The 23,160-nt window shown below is 42.3% G+C and overlaps 1 long non-coding RNA gene across 1 annotated transcript in view; it reads left to right on the top strand.

Annotated features, from left to right (window-relative positions):
* Positions 1-2,555: 2,555 nt before the first annotated feature.
* LOC128932797 (uncharacterized) overlaps positions 2,556-23,160 on the top strand; it is a 58,378-nt gene continuing 37,773 nt past the window's right edge. The window contains exons 1-2 of the long non-coding RNA XR_008482725.1: positions 2,556-2,682; positions 17,186-17,288. This is a non-coding gene — a long non-coding RNA (uncharacterized LOC128932797). The remainder of the gene's footprint in view (positions 2,683-17,185; positions 17,289-23,160) is intronic.

Raw genomic sequence — 23,160 nt, 5'->3', positions numbered from 1 at the left:
GGAGGAAGGCAGAGAAGGGGTGGAGGAAGTGAAGGAAGGCGGGGATGGAGGAAGGCGGGGAAGGCCAGGAGCAGCGGTGTTGCCCCCGCGATCTGGAGGGGACAGGCGGGCGGTGAGGAGGCAGCCTGAGAGCTCCGCACGCAGCGAGAGCCACCCCGCCTCCATCAGGGCTTCCTCAGCCTTGAGGGGACTTGTCTCTAAGGGAACGCTTTTCCCTGAGGAAACCCTCATTTTTGAGCGGACATTTCCCTCATTTTTGAGGAAACCCTCCGCCCTGAGCAAAGTCTCCATTTTGAGGGGACTCCTCCACCCTGAGGGGACCCTTTTTCCTGGAGAGACTCTCCTTTAGGAAACCGCCCTCCCTGAGGTGACCCTGCTTTTCCAGGAACCATTTTCCCTGAGGAGACCCTGCTTTTTCAGGAACCCTTTTCCCTGAGGAGACCCTGCTTTTCCATGAAAACCTCTTCCCTGAGGGGACCCTGCTTTTTAAGGAACCCTTTTCTCTGAGGAGACCCTGCTTTTCCAGGAACCCTCCTCCCTGAGGGGACCCTTCTTCCTGAGGCATCCCTTTTCCCTCAGCCTCCCTGGCCCTAAAAAGTGTTTCAAAAAGAGTAAAAATTCAGAGCTGTAGCTGGCACACAGCAACCACCCTTCACAGCTCCTGTCAGGGCTGAGGTGCCAGGTGCCCTGTGCTGAAGCATTTTAAAAACCATCCCAGAAATTATCCTGGGAAGGTCCTAGAAAGGTGTGTGGGTGAAGGTGTTGCTGGCCCTGATCTGTGCTGGAAACAGCTCATGGCTTTGGGAAGGGAAAAGCTGGGTGTGCCTGTGTGTAGTAAATACACTGTGTGTAGTAAATACACACACAGGTCACTTTCAGGGTAAATGCTCCGGCTCTGGTCAGTTTCAATGGCAGTGGGGAGTGGAGGAAAAGCACAACAATGTGTCAATGAACAGGTTCAGTTTCTGTCTCCTGACTGGCAAAATCAGGCTGGTGTGAGGCTGAGAGGTAAAAAGGCTGTACATGGGCTAGGGGACAAACGCAAGGTGACAAGGACTGGCCATGCCTTCAATCAGGCATGTGAAGGCTTGGGAGAAAAAATTATAACCTCAGTGGTTGCAAAACTCTGGTCCCACAACTCACTTTTTTTCAGGTTGGCAACTTTTCATCCCATTTGTATTATTCTTGTTCTTTCAGCTACAGGGTTTGGTTCCTGCAGCACACCAAGGCCTTCACATTCAGAGCAGTGACACCATTTTTGTCCATGCTTTGTCTGATTCTGGTTGATTTTTTTAACAGCCTGAGCTCTGTATGAAGCCTCCTTCTCCTTCCAGAGATGGGCAAATTCACACAAATCTGGTGTTGTGAGTATTCCTGCAACAAGGTACCATGACTTTAATTATAGTCTGATCAGTGTGTTTTCAACAGAAAGCAGAAATGTACAAAAGAAGAGAATTTAGGGGGAAAAAATAGTTTCCCAGAGAAGTTATTAATGTCCCATCCCTGGAAGCTTTCAAGACCAGGTTGGATGGGGCTTGGAGCACCCTGAGCTAGTGAAAGGTGTTCCTGCCCATGGCAGGGGTTGGAATGAGATGAGCTTTAAGGTCCTTTCTAATCCAACCCAATCTGTGATTCTATCTGCACTAACCATGGCAGAGCTCCCACTGTTTTGCTCTTTTTCAGGAATGAATAAAAGTCTTGATTAACTTAAATCACACTTTTGAATTGTGGGGGGAATTTTTTTAACCTTCACAGGTGCAAAATTTCATAAAAACCTATAGAATACTCTTCCTGTTGCCAGCTCAGGAACAGATTGACCAGAATTCCAGGGTGGATGCTCTTCCAGATTCTCTCTTATCACCACTAGAGGCACAGGAGTTCCCCAGCTCCTTCAGCAGGATCAGGACGACATAAAATAAAAATGAAATAATTAATGGTATGTTCATAGGATATGAATATATCCTGAGCTAGTGGAAATTGCCCCTGCCCGTAGCAGGGTTGAGATGATCATTTTAGCTCAAAACAGCTCGAAACATTCCAGGATTCAATGACATTCCTCTGGAAAGTGCTGGAGATGTCTTTGCCCACACGATGGCATCGCATGTTTAGGAAGTTCCCCACACTGCGGGCTTCAGCATCGCTCCGAGCGGGCTTGGATTCCCCCTTTACACACTGTGTGTTAGAAGTAAAACCTGTGTAATAAATTAGTTTATCCCTTTCCTATTAACTCTGCATAATGACCATGAGGACAAAACTCTGTTCTTGGTGGAAATCCCTCCCTGGGCTACATGAGCAGGTCCTGGAAAAAATCTGCTGTGTGTTTGGTTTCCATCAGTGTTAATGAACTTCCACAAAGTGAAACGTGCACAATGAGAAGAACAAAGTGTTTTCATTCAAGTTAACTTTTTCTTCTTTAATTTATTTTTAAAGGTTAGTCTTTCTGTGGATGTATTGCTTCACGTGCAATTGGATTTTTACATTTGTTTGTTTTATTGGTTGTGTTTCATATTTTATCTCCTTCTGTAGGACTTCTTTTCAGTCTGGAGATACAAGACTTGAGATTCTTGTAAGACCTTGCACTGACAACCAGCCAGCTAATTCTGAGTGGCAAGTATCATCTTCACAAAGAAATGATGATTTCAAGACCCTGTTTCTCCAGAATCAGTCAAAAGCTGCTGAAAGGTACCTGGCCTGGTTTAGCTCCAATTTATCCTTTTTTATTCAAGCCTTGCCCGTTTGTGACAGAGCTGACTGTGAGCTGTGGGTTTGTCTGCCCTGCCCCTCAACCGAACCCGAGCTTCCTGCTGCTCCTGGATGGAGTTTTGTCACTTCCCTGTGACGTTAGGGTGTAAACTCCAGCCCTTAAAGCCACGAGATACTCACACTAAATCGCACAGATTATGCTCCTGCTGGGGGAATTTCCAGGTCAGAGGCTAACCAGCCTTTCAACGCCTGTTCTTTGCACTGTAAAAAGTCAAGCTGGAAACCTGGTGCGTAAGGGCAGCAATTCGCAGCTCTCCTTAAATGAGTCGTCACTTCCTCATGTGTATTTTCAGCTACTCAGCAGAGCTGGGGAAGTGTCTCGAGTGCTTTGTTTCTGCCAGTCAGAAAGTGAGAATACACAAAGATGCCTTTTAAGGACATTTTAGAATACACTGGTGTATAAAAAAGAGGAAAAACACAAAAGAAGGTTCTATAAACAATTGTGGCTAATTTTGTGAACTGGTGTTAGACCTGTGTTTGATTGCAGAGTGAAAAAAACAAAACCACAAAACCCCAAGCTATTTATTTTAAAAACGGTATATTTTTTTTACTTTAATAAATTGGAGTAGGTTTGGTTTTATTAGTTTTCCAATACCACAGAAAATTTAGATGACCTTAGTTCCAGGTAATCCTCATTTCAGTTCAAGTCTTAGTTCAGGTAAGTCTCCTTCAGTTAAAATAAATTATTTCAAGATAAGGAAATAGAATATAAATTATGAGCTAAGCAGCTCTGTGTTTATATCAAGCACAGGTGGTTTACCTCAGTTATCTTTTAGTTTCTTTAAAATAATTTTTTCTCCTCTCTTGAGTTGGAACGGAGAAATTTTGCAGCTCATTAGTCTTGTATACATATGTTAAGGTTGTTACTCTCTGGTGTCAGTGACTCAGAATCGTTCTGATTCACCTTTGATATGATTCATACCTCGCACTGAGCTCTCACTGAAGGCCAGCTGAGAAAGGGACCCTGCTGTGCCAAAGACTCTGAGACAGACAGGATTTCTGCTCCAAAGAGCTTATAATTAGCTGCACTCACACATGCAGTGAGCAGAGCTCCAGCCCTCTCAGCCACAGGCATCTGAGAACTCCAGAAATGGCATTATCACACCGGAGGCACTTTTCAGCAGGGTATTTTGGGGTATGTTCACCTCCTGGGAAGGAGAGATTGGCACTGTAGGTCCAAATAAGCCGTTCAGTTTGAAGCCTCTTGCAGCCTGGAGTGCAGATAAGCCCTGCTGTAAGTCACATGGAGGAAACACAGCTGATGCTTTTCACTTCCAGTTATTACTCAGCATTTCAGTTATATTATATTGCAGAACTGTACCCTTTGCAATAGAGGTCACATTTGAGTTAAAAGAGTTAAATTATAAAAGGCCCTTCCATGTTTTAGGCTCCAAAACAGAAGTTTCTGAACACAAAAATCATTTCACCCCTTTTAATGCCATTAGGCTCAGTGTCTCCTGTTTTGATGGCACATGAAGTTTCACAAGGCATCTGCAGTCACAGTGAAATCCTGCAATAATATTTGATTAAACTAGTTGTAGGCTGGGCCCTCTGATCATCTGTAGGGTGACCTCAGCACAAAATCCTTTTGACTTTAAAAGGTATCATCCAAACCTACCCCTCATGGCCTTTTATGTTTGTGTTGTTCAGCTCTGCCTGTAACTGGCTGCTGTAGGAGCTGTAACTTCACAGCTTCTCACCTGATTTGCCTTCGGGTTTTTGTAGGATTGCCATATAAGGCTAAAAGAAAGTCTGATTCTCACCCAAACTGAGTCCTTAGGTAGTCACAAAGGAAGTTCTGGGTTTTGCAAGTCTTTGTACTTCCCTTTACAAACCCCTCTGCCTGCTGGTAAGCAAGTCTTCCATAAAAGGAGAAAGGGTGCAGTGAACAGATGAATCTGATTATTGGTGTTGGAACTAAGTGATGCTTAAGGTCACCTCCAAACCGTTCTCTGATTCTGTGATTAGAACATGCAGTATTTTAGAAAATGTACGTACAGGTGGGATAACATTCATATAAACCACAGCCAATTCAACAAGGAAAACAGTCCTTAACAAGAGAACCTTTTCTACCAAATATGCAGCCTCTGATGCTGAGAAATCCTACACAGCCTCTTTTGTTTATTTTCTGCTTAGCCCAGGCCTAGTTTGAATTAAATTCCAGATTACTTACTGCATTACCCAACTCTTTTGTTTTGTTTGCAAAGGTTTGTAATCTGTGTTTAGTGAAAAGCATAGAGGAATACAACAAGCTTGTAACTCAGTAAAGGAATCAAATGGTAGAATTCTAAATATCAACTGTCTTTGGGTTTGCTTCTTTTTTTGTTTGGTTAGTTTCATTTTGGGTTTTGTTTTTTTTTTTTAATTTACAGGCTGCTTTCTATGAAGGAATTTTAGAATTTGTTGAGGGTATTTTCTCCAATGAAGAAGTCTTCCATAGAAAATATATAACTTTAGCTATTTCCATATATAGTACTGCAGGATGGAAAGCAGAGGATGCAGATGGAAACAGAAGGTCTCATTTCCTCATTTCCTCAGAACACAGCTTAATTCCCTCTATTTCAAATGTAATGTGGGCAGCACTACACACAGTAACACTGTGGCCCAGACTTTCTGTTCTGTTTGGGAGCATGGATCACCTCACAGGGTGTTACCACAATCGTCTCCTTGGGGTCAGACTGTTTGGTCTGCCGACCCCAAATCCTGGAAGTGCCACCGCCAGCAGAAACAATGAGGTGCAAACATAGTGAAAAACATCAAACAATTTTAGAGCACTCTGTGGCTAACAAAAACATGTTTAAGTGGGAGATGGGAAAGTTCTGGTAACATTGCTGAAATAATTTTCACTCTTGTTCACCTCTTTAATGCATGCAGACTCTTTCTCCAAGCAGTGGGAGAAAACCCCTTGAAACATGCTAGATTTGTGAGGGAAGGCTTTTTCAGCAGGGCAGCTGTGTTTCTTGGCACTGTGCAGTATTGACATCCACCATGTAACAAGAAACCAGTGTTTTGTCCTCTGTTGTATGAAAAACCCTTAAGTTTTGAAAATAAGTGATGGAAACATGATCATGGCTTGTGATGTCAAGAGCCATTGAGGAAACAAATAAATTTCTTGCCGTTTCAGGGGTTTGTACAAGTGCCCTGCTTTGTTATGAGCAGCTCCTTTTCCCACACAGCTTCTTCCCTTCCACCTGGGCTGGATTTGATCTATTCATTCTTTGTTCTTCTTGTTTGTGCAGCACAGTTTATTTTCCACTGTAACGCATCTTTTTGACTGCTTCCCATAGTTCTGTCCTGGTATGGAGTGTGTCTCTCAGAGTCCAAAGCCTTTGGTTACCTTTCACAAAGTGACCCAGAGCCCAGCATGGGATGGTTATTGCCCAGAACAAAACCAGTGCAGGTTGTGGGAGCACCCAGTTGTTTCTGACTGCTCAGTGTGGGGATCTCTGCTCCAAGAGTATCCAGGAAAAGGTGAGACACCAGATCAAAGCGTGGGAGAGGAAGCTGTTCCTGCCTCATGCCTTTCCCAGGAGTGTATGTGTATATATTTATACACACAGACTATATATATTATGCAGTCATGTCCTTGTACATCTCACCTTCTCAAATTGCTCCAATAAGTTCCAGGTTGGTTTTTTTTCAAAACTTTGGGCTATAAAAGCCTGGTTCTGGAGCAGCTTTCTGTGTGATCCAGCTGGATGGAGTTTTGTCATTTGCCTGTGACATTAGGCTGTAAACTGCAGGGTAACCAACTCTTAAAGCCACAAGATACTCTCACTAAATTGCACAGATTATGCTCCTGCTGAGGGAGTTTCCAGGTCAGAGGCCAACCACCCTTTCAACGCCTGTTCTTTGCACTGAGAGTGTAAAAAGTCAAGCTGGAAACCTGGTGATCCAGCAGCTGGATCCTGTGTAATTCAGCAGCTTCCTGTGTGATCCAGCAGCTGGATCCTGTGTGATCCAGCTGTGCTCCCCGCTGGAGCCATGAGCTGTGGGAGGAAGTTAGGACAATAAACCGCTCCATCTCAGTGTTTATTCCATGTGTGGGTACTCCAGTACCTTCATTAAACACGTGTGGCAGATGTGTCCCCCACAGATGCTCTCCAGAGCAGAACACAGCAGCTTTCTCTGTGGTTTCTGTTTTCAAGTTGTGCTTTTTCACAGGAGAGGGAAACCATCATTACCAACAAGCAGTCTGAAACTGCAAATCCAGCTCTTCTGCCCAGTACAAAGAGCTGTTAAAGGTCAGCCTGGTTTTTACATCTTGGGCCTAATTAGGCATTGCAAACAAGCGAGAGGATAACCTGTGCTTTCATACTGAGGAAGGTACCAGTGAGATCAAGATAATAGCAGTGAGCTGGGACAGCTTTGAAGGGCTGCCTGTAAATCAGCTGCTGCTAGAGGTGACTCAGAGCCTGTGTCCCCAGACAGGGCTCAAGTTGCAGTTTAAAGCAGCGATTTCCAGCACTAAACAGAAAATGTGTCACAGGAGATCAGAGTCCAAGCCAAGCTCTGCCTTTAGGTAGGGCTCTGTGCTGGCAGCTGATGTGGGGAAGGGGAGATTCATGGTGAGAAAAGAAGGTGAAGTGGTGAAATGCTTTGTGCAAATGGTTGGGATTGAAAAAGAAAAAAACTTTTTTTTCTCCAAGGTCTGTCCTTGTCTTGCTCTATGGCCTCAAGCAGGTTTGTTGTTCGCTTGTACATCTCTTCACACAAATACTGAAAGAGTACATGGTGTAATGGCCCTGATTTTATTGCGGTGCTGTAGCAACATGCTTTCTAACAACACAGGGAGGAAAAGTTACAGCACTGTTTCTACAAGCACCCCTGTAGCCACCCTTTATTCCCATCCTGCAGAAACAATCTCCCTCCCTTAGGTACCTCCTCTCAAAGGCAATGCCAAGCTGTGGAGCTGCGCAGAATAAAACTGGTTCCAGTGGCTTGGAATGCATCAAAATCACCCCCTGACACTCAAAAACAGCCACAAATCTGGCAGAGTGTGAGGCCAGCACCAAAAGTGGGTGTCACACGATCCCTTCTGCCACTCAGGGAGAGCAGGCTGTTTCTATGGCTACTACTGCCTTTCTCTCAAATGCATGAACCACTGGTGCTGATGAGATCATATTGTATTATAGAAAAAAATATTTACTCACATACTGCTTTACACTGCAGCATTTGTTGAGCTAGTAAATACCTGACTTCCTATGATAAAGACATTTTCCACTTAACGTATTTTTATAAAAGGGTCGGATTTTCCTCGTCTCTGATTTATAAATGCATCCATTTTGGCCTCGAAAATCCTTGTTCTGGTTTCCATGACAACAGCTCTGATTTTTGAGACTATTTCTTCCCCTTACTTCATCTTGCGTGGGGAGAGTTGCTGTCCCCTTCCAGTAGCAGTGCAATGGGCAAACAAAATGGTTGTCTTGGAGGAGAATCTGCAGACTCGAAGCCAGAAACTTCAGCCAGTTTTTTGAAACACAAGTGAGAAATGGCACTGCTAACCTAGCACAGGTTTGAGTCAGATTTTTTGTGCATGAAAAGTCAAGTGCATATGTAATTCCAGGAAATTTTAGTCATGTACCACCCAGTCATGTACTTAACAAACTGCTCTGGTATCCCTGAATAGCTCTGTGTTGGCACACAGCAAAATAACCAGACAAAGAGGATCCAGCCAGTCTGTTCATATTGTCACTTTACAGATTAATTAGTACTGAATGCACTTTATTACTTGAAATACACTCTCACCAGCTCTATTTTTTCCCTCAAGACATCCCATTTTCAGTACTGAACTGCTAGGACTGTCTGTTTCACAGATCATTCATGGTAAGGCATATTCCTTCAATGTGGAACAGTGCATTTGAGACCATGGGTAGTAAAGGCACCATAAATAATCCACAGCTGCTCAGTGCATTTTGCACTTTTAACATTTTCAGGAAAAATGAAGATAGACAGCTGCTGGTACTCCATGGCTGAAGTGGTTTAGTAATTGCTCTTCTAAAATGATAAAAAGGCCTTTTTTGCAAACTCCTCAGAAAATCCCTGGAGAGGTCTTGGTTCTTTTTCCCTGCAGAGAAGAAGCACAATGTACCTGCATCCTTTTGGGTAATAAGTACCTTCAAATGTGCTGTCCACTCAAGTTTCAGATGAAACTTCTCTGTTTTACCTACTGCAGAGTTTTCCTAATTTATGTGGGTAGAAGGCATCATTACCACAGTGTTTAAGATATCATTGTATTATTGCATTATAATCTGATTTTAGCTGGCAGCAGCTTGATAAATCACCTACCTATTCCTTAAACAAGTATGGGATTGCTCCCAGTGTCTAATCCAAGTGCTGGAGATTCCAGCCCACCTTTTGAAGCAGAAACCTGAGAGCAGGTCAGGTATTCTCCATTAAGACAGAAGGCAGGTGTATCTAATTCAAGATGTTTTATCCACTGCATTGTAACCTGTCTGTAATTCACATTAGAGGCTGCTCTGTGACTCTTCTGTCCCCACCTGTGCAGTCCCTGACACATCTCAGGGTAAAGTGAGATTATTGCTGAAAGCCAAGAGCTGTTAGGAGTGAATCAATACCAGGCACAACACAAAAGTGATTCAGTGATTGCCTTAAATAACCACGCACAGGTTTTGCCTTCTGTCATGACTAAAACATGCTGCCCATGCTGAGTCCCTTGGGGACAATGAAGTCACAGCAGCACCATTTCATCTGTGCAGCCAACCAGAGACAATATGAGCACCCTCCTTTGCTGTGCCCTACCGTGACATGCAAGGGATTAAAATGTGAGTCATCTGCTGAAAAAACTCTGATCCTGAGGCACTAGGATGGCTCTTAAGAAAGGTTTTGCATTCTGTAAATATTAATTATGAGTGGTGAAGAAAGCAGACACGATTGAAAACAATGAAACCTATGCAATTCCATCTGCATTTTTAACTTTTCAGATATCAATGTTTCCATCTAAATTGCTGTCACACTTAAAACGCTTCAGTGGTTTTATAACCCATTGAAAATTAATTTTTACCTTTCTGGATTTTTTCATTTCTTGTGGTACAACTTCATGTGATACTGCCCTCCACAAAAGTGTTGTGTTGAAAGCCTAAATTTTGTTTGTAGTGCTGTCTGAATGGTTCTGCAAATAATTAATTGATTCCTGCTTTTCATATAGCCCAGAGCAAGTTTAGAGGAAATAAATGTAACATGAGTTAGTCATCCTTAAATAATGTCAAAGCAGGGAGCCCTACATTAACAGCAGGCTGATAATAAGCTGTGCAATGCTATCTCCAGTGAAGCCTTGCTTGTGACTTCAAATAAATTGATGAGCTGTCATTTATTTGTTTGTTTGCTTTTTCTCAGCGGGTGAATTTACAATCTTCTTGCTGAAGTATCAATTATTCTTGTAGAATTGAGTAGTACTGTTTTAGGATTATGCATGTAGAGGCTAAGGTGGTTCGAGACATGATGCAAATAAATAAGATATCAACTCTGTTAAGGCACCTGTGATAGGCTTTGTTTTTGGGTTTTTTTTTTTTTGTACTAGAGATAAATATTATGTTACAGGAACAGCAAAGAATGGGATTAAAAAGAATCAGCAGACCTGATCTAACCATTTAATTCTTTATTTTTTGCAGGCTTCTGCTGCCGACCATCTGCAGCTGCTGTCGGTCAGGCATTGATCTGACCTCTGAGGGACAGAAATTCATTCTGTTCCCTGCCTGCTCGTTCAAGGCTTTTTATCCTAGCATTTAAATTGGATTTTATTCAATTTTATTTAAATCCACTGTATCAACACTTAATGAACAGAAGCCCTCCCACTCTGCTCTGTGGCATCCCATTGTACAGCAGCTTTTTATTCTTGTGTGTGTGCTATGCATATTCATGTCCCTTAATCTTTCATGCTAATGTACATTTCCCTTTCCCTTTCTTTTTCTCTTCTTGATTATCATTAAATACCTGGATGATACTTAAATCAGTCAGAAAAGCCCTGAGAAATGCCACATACTGGAGAACAAATAGTTTATGTTTAAAAAGCCCTGAGCATGGGAATATCTGCTTTCCAGGCTGAGGGACTGTTCTGGCCAGCTCTGAAAAAAAAAGAGCTCTCTTGAGAGAAATAGATTTATGGTGCTGGTGGTGTTTTGAATTTGAACTTTGATATTGAAATTGGAGGTTCAGAAATGAATCCTGTCTTCTCTCTAGTTCATCTCTGCCCTGACACGATAATGGGTCACTTGGAACAATCAGCTGGCTTCATTAATTATTAATCCTAACACATGGCAAAAGCAATTTGGAGACTGGCTAGATGTGTGGGGGTCTGTTTATGGAAATGTAAAGGGGGCAATTATCAGTCTGAAAATAAATGAGGGTGGCAAGTGCCAAAGAGAAGGGGGAATCAGGAGACTTAGGTATAGCTGGAAGAATTAAAAGATATTTTACCTTACAGTCAGATTTATATCTTAAATTACATTAAAGTGAAAATTCCTCCAGCAGGACATGTAGTTCACATGGGGATTGGGTTACTTGGCTGAGCTGTGGTCTATGCAGATATGCATTTATAAATGTTCACAGGAATTGTGATACTTGCTGAGTGCATAGGAAAAGCAGTGAGCTGTTCACTTTTAGGAACTGATACCCAGTTGAGCAAGAACAGAACTCTTATCCATGCATTGTAGGAGCTTCCTGGGCATTTATGCTGAGAGGAGAAAACACAAGTCTTGAGACATGGAGTAAGAGCTGCGACATGACATGAATGCTGTTTGAAGGTGACTTTTTATCTGCACAGACCTAGGTGGTCTAATAAATAACAATACTCATTGCCACTGCAGGGAGAGAAATGTCTGCATTTGCCCCAAAGTGTGGTACAATGAGAGGGTTTTTTTCCTATGGCCTCCCTCTCTTTGCTGCACCAGAACAGGAGCTCATGTTCTGCTGGTTTCAAATGGTCTCTCTGTACACTTCCTTTCTGTCAATAATACATTGGTGAGATTTGTGCACAATAACATCTTATTTTGATATCTTAGAGACCCCCTTCCTTGGAGAGTGGTGTGTTCCAAACCCCTGCCTGCCCTGTGATGCATTGCTGGGTCTGCTGCTCCCTGGATATTGTCTGGATTCAGCTCCCAGGTGAGCTCTCCCTCCCAACAGCCACGGTCCCCGTGGCAGTGGAGCCATCTGTGGCAGCTCCAGATACCTCACCCCAGGTTTTCCCTGCATTATCCAGCTCCAGTGGCAGTGGAAGGCAAGGGTAGAGAGGTGAACAGCTCCCCCCCTCACCCCCAAATTGCTGAGGAGGGCTGGCAAACCACAAAGGGCTTTCTCCTGCTCAGGCTGTGCCATGGATTAATGGAGCTCCAGACTGTCTGATGGAGTTTTTCCCACAGAGCAAAATATTAACTAAGTCAATTGATTGCATTTTCATTTCTTGAGGGAGGTGCAGCCCACACATCCCATTGTGTGTGAGCACAGACAGTCTGCTGAAGCAGTACTGTGTTATCTCACAGTGCTTTGTGCTGCATCTCCAGCCCTTGCCTCTGCTGTAAAAGGAAATGGAAATTCTTGCTCACAAGACCTATGTGACAAAGAAATAAATTCTTGTAAAGTCAGTGTCCCAAAGTTAGGAAATTACAGTATCTGCTGCAGCAAAATGCTGTGATAAACCCCCATCCATCTGGAATGTTTCCATAATCCACTACAGATTGCCAATTAATTGCATACTTAGTTCAATGTAATAAGGACAGATAATAGGCTGTATTAGTGTAAGTCCCTCAGGGGCAGTGGAAATACATCACAATATTCCTAAATAATGTATTTTTGTTAAAGCAATGCCTGCAAGCTTCTGTCTGCTCCCAGAAACCTTTTGTGTGGGGAGCTGTGCATGTAATGAAAGGCCAGATTTACAGCACACACTCCTATTAAGTGAAGCACTTAATTGCTAACTTCAAGTACCAGTCCAAATAAACTGAACTCATCTATTTTCTAATTAAATGTGGGAAATTATAGTATGGCTGGTTGGGACACAAGGTTTGTAAACCCTCTTCAAGAGCAGGAGGAATTGTAAACAGTGTCTTATGCTGGTAAGATTAAAATGAGGCTGAAATCACAGAAAGATCCTTTGAACAGTGGTGTGTGAAATATTTAGGATTTTGCACACATAAATAAATCACTTTTTTTTCTTTTTTGCTAGCTTACAAAGAATCTTTTGTTGCTATTTTGGATTTAGACTAAAATTCCTATTAATTAAACCAATTACATAATGAGAAGTCATCGCTTTTAAATAAACACATATAATTCATTTTATTTGGATGAATTGGGTTTTTCTGTGCTCCACTGCACATAATGCCCATGATGACCTTTTTCTGCTCACAGGAGATTGAATATTTTACTGCAGTGTTTCTGGAAAGCAACTTGGTAGACAGCAATTGTTCTCCAGAGGATAAAAAATGGGAAAATTGGTTTGGAAATCAAGTCAGATTGTCACAGGATTATTAAGGTCTAAGGACATTATGTGTATTCATTTCATTTATTGCTACACTTAGTTAATCTTGCATATCTGTGACAACCACAAGAGAGTTGTGTACTTTCTGAGTTTTAAAGTTTTTGAGCATTTTGTGTGTGTGTTGTATAACTGCAATATTTTAGTACCCAAAGACCAACTGCTGGGTGTAGCTCTGTACCTCCATGTGGAATCACTGCTGTAGAACCAGGGATGGATACAGAGTGTTCATTTTAAATGGAATTACCTCAGCAAAGTCTTGGATTGCTCTGGAATGCCTGGGAGGGCTCCCACTGCAATGCCTGTGACTTACCTGCCCCAAAAACCACCTGATGGTTTTCCTGTTGATTTTTAACACATTCTCCTGTGGATTTTTCAGAAATGAGAAAGCTGAGCACATTTAGAACAGTTTGCTGCTATCAAGAACCATTTTGTCTTTGCTGTTTCCTTCTCCTGAGGCTGTCATATGACCGATGAAGCAAAAATTCACTCATGAGCCACTGCCACTGTTGTAAGAAGAGACAGAATGAAGCTGAGCCTCCCTGCCTCCTCATGTATTATACATGTGAAAGTCATGATAATTTCATAGGATTTCACACTCTAAAATTAATGTCCCCATGACCCAGAGCCTGTGGATCTTCCTCATAGCAGGCACCGCATGAATTAATCACTCAGCTCCACTTTTGTGCTCAGTTTAGCCAATTCCCAGGAGTGCCAGGCACTGCATTTGCTGGTTCCAGCAGGGGATATGTTATTTATTACCCCTGGAAACATGGAGCACTCATGTCCACAGGGAGGGTCAGCTTCCATTTAGCCTCCCCCAAGCCCATGTGCAACAGACATTATTGTTTTAGAATAATTAAGCTTTTTTATGCTGCTAGGGAGAAATTACTTCAGTAGATTACAACTAGATGGATGTTTTCCTCCCTTAAATGCAAGGTTTGGGGTTTTTTTTGCTGTTCTCAGATGGCTTTTATACTATCACACTAGAGAATCTCATTCCTGTAATCTAATCAAAGATGTTAATATGGAGAGCAGTGGTTACTAACCAAATAGAAATCTGCCACTGTCTCTTTGCAGTCCTGATAAGACTCTTTGCTTTTAGCTGAAAACCATCTGGGAAGCCTCTGCATCACGTGCAGGCACTTGCCTGCCTTGATAAAAGGTTGAAAAAATACTGATTAGAACCATTTGATCTGGCTTGGAATTCAAGTACCTATAGAAACTCCCTCCCACAGTGCAAGATAAAACTACTGGTACCATGTAACAGATCTCAGGAAGCCTCTTACACCTTCAAATAGGAGGGCAAGGCTTTCTGAATCTAAAATCTGAATTTTACAACAGAATTCCACCATAATTTCTCTGTGCTAGAGATAACTTGTTTCTAGTTACTCTTTTGGTTTTTTTTAATTAACAAAACCTTCTGTTTTGCTGCCCCAACTGAGCAATAGTAAGCTGACAAACCTTTTATGTGTGTGTGTGTGTGTGTGGAGATCTGTATTTAACAAACAGCACTCTTCTCCCCCCAGCCCTGCAAACACACTTTTGTAAATCTGAATCAAAACCCATTCAGGACATTTCATCTTAAGTGGTTTCATCTTACTGTAATTACCAAGTCATGTGAGGAGCAGCAAACAATTGTCTGCACAACAATGGAGATGAAATAAAGATAGCCTCTAATTAATTCCATCTAGGTTATAATTAATTTTGACTGAGTTGCTCAGGACAATATCCTTAAGTCTCACAGGCTTCTCTACAAGGGGCTGATCACCAGCTGCTGCTCTTTGATTTTCAGAGCAGATGGGGCTATTTCCAGCTATTGCTTAAAAGGAAGTGATGAGGAGGAGGGTGGGGAGTGATTGATTGGCTTTGAGCAGGCCTTGGGGTGAGGCTGCTGGAGGAAATGCTCTGTCTGAAAAGTATGCTCTGATAAGGTCTTTTGAAGATTTTAGAGATGTTTTGGTTTAATTTGTCTTTAGTTTTGCAAGCACCACTTTTTTCTTTATTAACAAAATGTATGATTAGCGATGGGGTGCTATGTCAGTAAATATTTCATTATATGCTATGTATTAAGTGGCATATAAGCACATTAATTAATCATATTAATGAACATATAAGGCTTTGGGTCACAGTGTTTATAAAGGTGATGAAGGATACAAATATGAATGTTTCTAGTCCTTGCCATTTTGTAGAAACAGAAGATGAAAAATATCAGTTTAGATTGTTACTCTAGTTCTGTCTGTCAGCAGAGAATTGTTCCCTACCTCATTATACAAGAGGCTTTGGTAAATAATGCATTAAAATTAATTTGGGAAATCCTGCCACTTCCTTTGTTTGCTGGCAAATGGCAAAATTCTCAGATGGATTTGTTGTTAGAAATTATTCATAATGTCTGCAATAAATAAATCCTGGTTTGCTAGTAGACTGTTCTCATTAGGAGCAATGGGTTTACCAGTGTGGCAGTTTCTCACACACCACAGTATTTAGGGTTTCTGACTGGAGAGCATCTAGAACTCCCTAATAGCAGGCATGGGCTCAGTTCTAAATGCAAAAAGTGAAAATAAAGGTTGGAAACCAACATTGTCTGACTATCTCTAGTGAAACGCTTGTGTAAAAAGACAGCAGATGTATGACAGCTTCAGAGCTAAAATTTTCAAAGCTGAGAATTTGCCTTTGGGGAGGAAAAAGTCAAAATTATTTTCACATTATGCATTTCAACAGGAATAAATAGGAAGGTTGGGGATTTAAATATTAAATAGTGGTGCATCAAATGTGTTGTCTAGGAATTTCATTTTCAGTCTGTATTTTCCTGTGCTAAATCTTCTTTCTGCTTGCTGTCATTTTGGTTTGCTGCACTTTCATCGTTGTAACATACACACCATCCTACTAATTCCTAAAGACCAGTGCCATGTGCTTTTCCAGGTGAAACCCCACAGAAAGCAGGGTTTAAAATCTTAATGAAATTCCTGCTCATATGTGAAAAAAGAAATTAGATGAGCAATCTCTGTCTTCTGGTGGGGTTTGAAGCTGGTACCAAATGCTTTCTCCAGCAATCATTTCACTGTGAATTTGTGGCTCCAGTCCAAACCAGTTCTTGTTTCCTGTTTAGTCTGAGGGAGACAAGTCACAGCTCTGTTTTTGGGAAAGCACTGGTGGGGTGTGTGGAAACACTGCCTGTGTTATCTCTTTGTGTTACCTTGAATGTGATGGCTGTTGAATCTTTTTTGTACTTTTTTTTTTATCCTTTCATTCTTTTGTTTGCCCTACAAGTAATTTTCTGAACCCAGTGAGTTCATTATTATGCTTTAATCTGCCTTTCCCATAATAGAAGTCACACAGTTTCACCTAATAACCCTTGCATTGAGCCAAATAATCATGTTCCAATTGTAAATTCTCTCCTTTTTTTGCCCTTTAACACAGGTGCCCTTAAAATCCTTGGTTTCCCCAAGTGTGTTTTCTTAATTGTGGGCATTGTTTTATTAATTGTGTGTCAAGGTACAGTTTGACACTGGCTGTGTGCCTTCACTTGCTCAGTATCACTGCTGATTTCTCAGGGAAGAGGCATGGCCCATTTCCTCTAGAAAGCTGTTAAATCCAGATGAATCTATGTCCGTGTTTTGAAATAAATTAAGACTGCAAGTAAGTTTTTGTTTCCCACTTCAGTTCTGTCTTTTTAGCAAAATTATGCTTTCTTTGCTTGCAGTTTTAGGCCCTGTAAAGCATTGCAGGACAGCTTCCCTGCTCTCCTGCAATTCCAGCCTGCCTGGACAACAGGAACATTTTGTCTCCTGAGACACCAATGTGCTGAATCAGTGGAGCCATGGGTTTCAGCCTAATATCTGTCCCCATTAGAGTGGGCAACTAATTCAGCTTTTGGCCTAAAATGAGAACTTTTAAAGTGACTCACACATTTGTTCCATTGCTTCAAAGGATTGTTCCATGCTGGCAAAATCTCCATGGAAAAGTCCAAGAGAAAATTGAGGGAAGATCTGCAGTTTTCAGAGTTTTGCATTCTTGCTTCTGACTTATTCAGGTATGTTGTTCAATTAGGCCTAACTCCTTTTTATCTGTTCTTGGAGGAGAAATCCCTTTCAATGTACTAAGAAATGGTCAGATATGCCCATGGCTCATTACTAAACAGACATAGGAGGCCTGTCCTTTCCAAGGTTTCCAAGATATTTCCTTTAACAGAAAAAAAGAGGGGAAAAGAGAACCCACATGGAACCCTGAAATGTCTCTCTGACAGTTCTCAGTGCTAATACAGTTTTTGCACCAGGTTGGGATATAAAACCTTAGTTTAAAGGGCTTTATGGAGATGTGTTAATGTTCTAAATATTATGTTGAGAAAGAACAGCTGCATGTGTTTGTGCTGGTTCAAGGCAGGTGGGGGTTCTCTGACTGAACCTTGTGAGGGTACAGCACTTTCCACAGCCACCCATCATCAGTATTGGTACCTAATTCTGCCTAAAGATTGTGATTTCTGTAGTGATTTTATTACTTTAATTCTTTATTGAGTAGTTAATGCTGGATTGATGTATTCTTTCCTTCTAGTTTCTTCTTCCAGTTTCACTTTTTCCTGGTTTTGTCTTGCCTTCAGTTTTATCAAAGGAATTTGTTATACAGCAAAGTGGATTCTTTTCTAGACCTTGAACTATTCACAGCCAGTGGTGGAGCTTGGCCTCCAGAGCTGTAGCATTAAGTTGGTGTGGTGAGGGATCCACTGAATTTCACTTTTAAGCTGGTCTCCATCTCCAAAGGCATGGATTCAGGTGTGGGAATGGCTTGCTGTAGGACAGTGATGAATTCCCTCTGTCACCCAGCTGCTGGTCCTGCATCTACCCCAGGAGCTCTCACAGAAACTCTGGGTTTGACCACAAGGCTTCTGAGGAGAATGGTAGTAACTAATAAGAAATAATAATAATAAAGCTTTTGTTTCTAGTCCTACCAGGATCAGTTTTAAGGGCTCAGGCCGGAATCCTCCAAGGTATAATCTTTGTGTGGCTAATTATGAGAAATGAATAACCTTCTGACTTCTTATTCTGGGGCAGTGTGGGGTGTTTAAGGGGAAACTGAGGCACACTGAAGTGACCAAGTTTGCTTGAAATGTAACCAAGAGGAACAGACCAGCAGAACTGAGCAATAGCATGCAGTCTCTGAATATCTTGCTTAGCTCTTCTTCTTTCACTCTTTTGTTTCTGAACACTTGACTAATAAGTTTAGCCAAACAATGGGCTTGCTTTCCTTAGTCCCCTCCCCATTCCCTTTGGAGTAATCTACAGAGCTCAAGTGCTTTATGCATTGCAGTTTGCAAATGCACCAGGAAGTCTCATATCCTGTTCTCTGACTTTCTTCAACTTTCCTTTGAACTGTAACTCAGAAATAATTACAACACAAATAAGCTATGTGTGTGTGAGACAGTTTCAAAATTACTACTTATGGAAATTACTGCAGTTGATTCTTCTATAGTGCAGATCTTGACCAGCTTGTAAGTTTTGAGTACTGATGAGAGATACAGAATGGATTTTTGTCTTTTCCTTGTGAATATTTCTTCAGAGTTTCCAGTTAGTCTTGAAAAGGAACTTAGCCTGATCTTGAAATGCAGAAAGGAGAAGTAGACAGCCCACACCCTGTTCATGCTTACTCTCTGCTCTTTGCAATCAGTGTTGGTTGGTTCCCTCTGGGACACAGAAGATGAGACCAGGGTGGTGTTTCAAGTTGCAGACACTGAAACCAAAGGCCTTTTTATGGTGTGCCACTTCTGTCTCCTTTGTCCACTTGAAACAGGTTTTTCCAATATAAGAAGCTTACTTAACCCAGGGTTTAAGGCTATTTTTATCCAGTGTGAAATGTGCATATAAAGAAAGCCTTTGGAGGGAGAGGACAGCACTGTTTGTTTTTCCTCAAGGTCTCCTTTATGCTCCAGGAAGATATAACTATTTTCTGGAAAACTTAGATGATATTCAGATGTCCTGCACACTCATATTGCTTGGCTCAATCCTTTGAGGGGCAAAGCAGCAGATAAATTGCAAAATCCCACTGGTGCAGTAATTCAAGTGAACTGTAATGTCATTGCTCTCTGCATGGTCCTGATTTCTACAGAGATTCTGGATCCCTATCTCTGAGATTTTACTGAATCCTATCAAATATATGTGGAAATTTCTCATTCCCTTCACTGTTTGCAACAATAAATAAGAGCCCTCCTGTGTTCACCTCACATTAGCTACTAAAATTGCCACTATTTCATTATATATTCGAGTGGAGGATATTTTTAAAGCACAGCTCCTTAGCACAGCTTGGGGGTCAGCACATCCATCCCTTTGTGCTGCTGCTCCCCAGCATGTCTGGAGGTGTTGATGTAGCTGCCAACTGGTGGGGTCAAGGTTCCAGAATGTGAAATACTGCTGCAGAGATGACAGCTAGGATTCCACAGCCTTCCCCAGAGCAGCCATGGCACTGTCACAGCACAGTTTCACTCCACCTTAAATGCAAAAGCGTGTCTGTAACCATTGTGAGCTTTTAATCGCTCCAATTACCCTGCTTCCCCCATGCTGACAGCTGGCATGCACACCAGTCCTGGTTAAGGCTTGCAGGAGAGATGGATTTCTTTTTTTCAAAGCACCAAGCACAGCCCCAACAACACCCAGCAATTTGCTCAGCTGGAGTTTTCTGATTTTCCACAGAAGATGCTTAATGCAGAAACCATTATAATGTGCAAAATCACTGCCCTTGCAGAGGATGCAGCAACACAGAACAAACTGAATCCAGGGGGTTATTAAAATGAATAAAATCAATGATACCAGAGTTATCATTAAACAAGAGCTTGGTTTAAAAAGCTGTGCTGGTAGCTGGAGGTTTAGCAACACAGGCTTGTGGAGAGTTTAGTTCAAGAATGGCTTAAAGAAAAAGGCCATGAAGATATACAATTGAGAGAAAAGTAAAAGGTAAAAGTAAAGCAGTTCCTAAAGCAGTTCCCAGCCTGATTTCTATAAACAATTAGACTCTCTTTATAAACAATAAAGTTCTCAGACAGTCTTCCCATAACAAGCAGAACACCTTCTCTGGGAAAAGCTAGCGCCCTGAGAACCAATATAGAAGTTTTGGGAACCCTTCATATCACAGTGAGAACGTTGGTTCTGTTTTTGATAAACAATTGTAAGTTTTGTGAAACAAAAGGAGTGGTTAGAGTTTTCTCTGTTAGCCTATTGTGAGCTCGGATTTTGCAATATGCATGAAGTTAATTAACACTGTTATATAAAGTGATTGATTGATCAATAAATTAGAGTTCGATGCATCATCAGATAGTCGCTTCTCCCTTCACTTCAATACAGGCTGTTTGGTATTTGAGGCAAAAGTGATTAAACCTTATGGTACCAGATTAAAAATGTGAATATATAGAAGAAAACATACTCTGCCATCCATACATGTCCCATTGTCATGGAATATTCTGAATTGGAAGGGACCCACAAGGATCATGAGTCCAACCCTTAGGTACTCAGCTTTGTTTCTTTGCAGCCCCTCCTGAATGGCCACTCTGTGCTGACTTGTCCAACAAGATTATTATGGGTTTTTTTGGCTAATGGGGGTGGACTCTTTCCTCTTTCTCTCATCATGAAAAGTCCTGCCATGTTCACTGAGAGTGTTCTTGATGAACAAAGAGACAAAACCTGAGTTTTCCCAGCAATCATAAGCTGCCTCTAACACCTAAACCCCACCAGCAGATCCTGTTACTCTTACACAAACTGGGTACCAAAGGCTGAAGGAGGGTGTGGATTTCACCCTCTCAAAGGCCTCTCATCACTTGGCATGCGTCAAAGATGGAGTAACTTGCCAAAGACCAGAGCTGGGCATGTTTTTGTCTCAGCAGCAATGCCAGCTCATGCCACTCTCTAACTGACCATCCAGCATCCTGACTGTGGAACTGGTTGGGCTGAGTATTTGCTATCTAAAGGAAAATGTGGGGTTGTTGGGTTTTTTGGTTTCCTTGGGGTTTTTTCCCTATATGTCCTGCTCCTTTCCTTCACTTCGCTTATCCAAAGTCTAACAGATACTTGTGGCACAGGGATGGAGATGGTTCTAGGTCATGCTTAGTAGTTGGTTCTTGTTACTGTGTTATACAAGATCTTACAAATACTGCAATGTCACCAAATTCCCAGGTGTTCTTCAGAAATGTGTCTGGAAAACCTCTCCAAAAAGCATTGAGTTGAGAGCCCTCACTTCAAACACCCTGTCAAAATTGGATGCAAAAACCCTATTTGAGAGGAAACAATTGAATTCATTTGCCAACCTGGCCCATTAACAGAAATTATTTATGCTGCAAAGGCAGCTGCACTGCAAAGTTCTCCAATGGTTTAATAGACAGCTGCTTCTGCTCTGTGCTGAGCTGGATCTGTGGCTGCTGGTGCCTTCTCCAGTGATAGGCTGGCAAAAGTCTGGCTTCTTCAGCTCCTTTACAAATAACAGTGAAACAGGAGCCAAGAAATGTGGGCACAAGTGTCCTGGAGGGAGATGTCTCATGGCTGTGGTTTTACCCCCACCTCCCACCTCTCCTGCTCCCTGCTGTAGCAGTTTGTTTGAGAGCTGCAGAATAAAAGTTGCCATGGGATCTCTCTGTTGGTACCAGTGCAGAGCTGCATGCTTTCTTTTGTGTTTGACTCGCAGCAACTGCCTGCAGGGCTGTGTGCTCACCCTCCACGGGTCCCTGCAGCTCCAGATCCTCTTTGGAACTCCAGGAGTGCAATGGGTGCAGGCTCGCAGCTCATTGCAGAATAACCTTGGGGTGTTGTGGGAAGGGAAATTAAGTATTTTTCCCTCTCCATCCACAAATCAGTCCTGTTGTCCAAAGTAACTTCAAACTCTTTGATTTAGGTATGTGAAGGTCTAGATCCCAGTTTTGCTGTACCCTCAGTCTCTCCAGCCAGACCACTCCATGCCTTTGCCCAGCAACCCCTGTTCCTCTGCAAAGTCAGGAGGTGGCTGAGCCTTGGGAACAGCCTTTGAAACAAGAATTTGTATTCAAAAGACACATTTTAGTAGTACAAAATTAAACACTACCCTTAAATTGTACTAATCCTTCCCCAGAGTTGGTGTGGCACCTGCTGGGTGATGTTTCAGCAGGTGGAGGTGCCCAACAGCCCCAGAGAGGGCACAAACCCTGCCCACTTGTGTGTGCCTTCAGCTCTACCTTTGTTCAGACAGGCTCAGGATTGCTTTGGCAACCCCAGTCACAAACTGCAAAGGATTCATCCTAAAACCCAAAAAGGCCTGTGCTTTAAGGGCTTTTCTCCCTTTCTTATTTCCTTCATCCCAGAAATCAGTTCTGAGCAGATGGGCCTAGAGCAGCTTTATCAGGGACCCTTTGTTCCCTGATTTCTGAGCCTGAGCTAACACAGCTGCTCTTGGAGTGAGAGGGAATATCAGGTGTTTGTTTTCCAGTGCCTCAGATCCTTGCAAGGAAAGCACCCAGTCTGGTGGCTCTGGTCAGCCCCAGAACATCCCAGTGGGGTGAGGTCTGTACCTGCTTGGAGAAACTCTGCCTTGCTGCAGCCAGAAAAACATTGGTGCATTTTCTGTGTGCCACAATTGCAGAGCCCTGGAGGCGAGCTCTGTTAAATCCCACAGGGGTGGTGTGGGAGATTGTCTCATCTGTTCCCTACACTCTGCTCTGACAGGTCACTAATTTAGGCAGAAGCAAGTACTAATTAGCTGTGTGCACACCTCTAGCCTCAGCTGAGATGAGCACTGAGAGCTTCCATGGATGAGAATTTATTTGGCTGCTTCTTGGGATGGTTTTGTCCCTCTGGCTGCTTGCTTGGTCTTGTCTTGGACATCTGTTTACAGTGATATAAATAGAACTTCATTTTTTCTGTCCTTGTCCTACTTATAATGTGCACACAAAGCTTTGTCCA

The sequence above is a fragment of the Melozone crissalis genome, unplaced genomic scaffold (assembly GCF_028551555.1).
Source record: "Melozone crissalis strain CALT ecotype California unplaced genomic scaffold, PUWL_Pcris_2 ptg000007l_1, whole genome shotgun sequence".
In the NCBI taxonomy this organism is placed as follows: Eukaryota; Metazoa; Chordata; class Aves; order Passeriformes; family Passerellidae; genus Melozone; species Melozone crissalis.
This window is presented reverse-complemented; position numbering and strand designations above follow the sequence as displayed.